Source organism: Desmodus rotundus, chromosome 1 (genome assembly GCF_022682495.2).
Source record: "Desmodus rotundus isolate HL8 chromosome 1, HLdesRot8A.1, whole genome shotgun sequence".
Lineage (NCBI taxonomy): Eukaryota > Metazoa > Chordata > Mammalia > Chiroptera > Phyllostomidae > Desmodus > Desmodus rotundus.
In genome coordinates this window covers 89,650,724-89,652,918 of record NC_071387.1, presented here as the reverse complement: position 1 = coordinate 89,652,918, position 2,195 = coordinate 89,650,724, and the positions used below count along the sequence as shown (strand labels likewise).

At 46.7% G+C, this 2,195-nt stretch overlaps 1 non-coding gene across 1 annotated transcript; it reads left to right on the top strand.

Moving 5' to 3' along the window:
• Positions 1–345: 345 nt before the first annotated feature.
• TRNAL-UAG (transfer RNA leucine (anticodon UAG)) lies at positions 346–427 on the top strand. Its single transcript has one exon. It is a non-coding gene; the product is annotated as a tRNA-Leu (tRNA).
• The last annotated feature ends 1,768 nt before the right edge of the window (positions 428–2,195 follow it).

Below are 2,195 nucleotides of genomic sequence, written 5' to 3'. Positions count from 1 at the left end.
GGAAGAGCGGCGACGCTGCACCGCCCCCAGGTGGCCGGGGGCAGTATACACCACATTCAAGGAAGATCGGACACACACAGACCTGAGGATTGAACCTTAATGTTTAACGTTGAGGAACTCCCCTTTCCTTTGTAACGCTGTGTTGTGATAATAGTTACCGCTGTGGATGTCGAGAGCACTAAGACTCCGAGACCCAGAGGGAAGGAAGCCCAGCGTTTGTCGTAAGAGGACTGGGAAAAGCTGGCGGTATCAGACATGCGCACATCCACAGGAACGAATCAATAGACCACATACTGCCGCGTCATTAGACTAATATAAGCTCAAAGAAACAAACCAAAAGCGGGAGGTAGCGTGGCCGAGTGGTCTAAGGCGCTGGATTTAGGCTCCAGTCATTTCGATGGCGTGGGTTCGAATCCCACCGCTGCCATACCGTTGGAAGCTTTGTTTTTCCCCCCATCCTTCAGAAACCTGTTCATTTACTGATTTCTCTTCCCAAGTATTCTAATTTTTTCTTTTTTGGTTTAATGGAATTGGGAGCGGGAAGGGGGGAAACGAAGAAACTGCAGCACAGGCCGCAGGCCCTCTCACGTCCTAGCCTAGTACACAAACCCACCAAAACTGCTATCTAAAAAACAAAAAAGAAAACACTATTCCAGGAGAAAGCATCCAAGATACTTAGGAAAGTTCCCGTTATTTAATCCTTCGAGGCCTGAGGCCACAGGGAGTGGGGCTGTTAACCCAACAAGTACAAAAGTTAGGTGGGGGTGATTTTAATCATGACCTAAGTTAAGGAGGGACCCTTTCTGGCTGGCTCTGTGTACTTTGGAGAGCCCCCACGGACTCCAGAAACCTCCTTAGCAGAAACCTGTCAGGGTGTCCCTGTGGTGGGGCTAAAGTATCAGGGGGTCTGCCCCATATGGGGATTATCAACTTTAAGGTCCCAGGTTCATAGATCCACTTCCTATTTGGTCTTCAGTCTTGATTTAGGGCCTCTCGTTTATTTATTTATTCAACAACTACTTACGAGGGATCCACTATGGGCCAGAAACCAAGCTTGTCATGAGGCTATAGAACAAACAAGGCAGATGTATCTTTGTACTCATACAGTTTATAGACATTGTAATCTCATTAGTTGCACCTCTGAGGGGTGTTATGCAGTGCATTATGCTAATGCTAACCTTGCCCAGGGTCAGTGGAAGAAGTGACACTTAGTTGGGACTTGAAACTGAAAGATTAGCCAAGTGAAGGGGACAGGGTGGGGCTCCTGGTGAGTCTGAGATGCTGTGAAAGCAACTCAGGGAACTGGACAGAGAGTAGCAATGGACAAATAGCAAAAGATAAGGCGGAAGTGGTAGGCAAGGAGGGCCATGAATGCCAAGGTAAGGCTTTGAACTTGATCCTGAACTCATTGAAAGGTTTCAAGCCAGAGGCTGGCATATTCCAATTTTGGATTTAGAAAGTTCCCTCTGGCAGCAAGAACAAGAGGTTCCCTTCAAAACCCACAGCAGTTGTCTAGGGGAAAAAAAGAGCAGATTGTACCATGGTTGTAGCAGTGTGTGGAGCTGAAGGGGTGGGGCAGAGAGGCATTTTGGAGGTGGGTATGACAGAACTCACTGATGAAGACATGAAGAGGAGGAATGTGTTAAAAGTGATGCCAGGTTTTGAGTTTGGGCCCCTGGGTGGCTGGTGGTGCCTATTCTCTCCATAGGAGTGAACACAGGATGAGGAGGTGGTTTGTAAGATAGATGATTTCTGTTTGATTCACACTGATTTTGAGATGCCTGTGGGATATGGGGTTGAGTAGGAGGTTGGACATAGAAGTCTGGAGATCTAGAGAACACTCCACACAAATGATACAGATTTAGGGGGCATTGGGTACAGAGGCCATAGGAATGGATGAAATTACCCAGAGAGTGCATACAGGAAGCAGAGTGGCCAAGACAGAGTCCTGACGAACATAATCTTAAAGGGAGGACAATGGGAGAGAAGCCAGTGAAGTTGGAGGCCTGGCCAGGTACATAGGTGGAAAACATATGTGGTGTAATATAGACCAAGAAGAATATTTCAAGAAGGAGGGAGTAGCCAACTATGTTGAATTCTCCTAATAGGCTTGGCAAAATATAGACTGAAAAATATCCACTGAATTTATGATTTATGGGCAAGGTCATCAGTGACCTTGATTAAAATCACTTTGG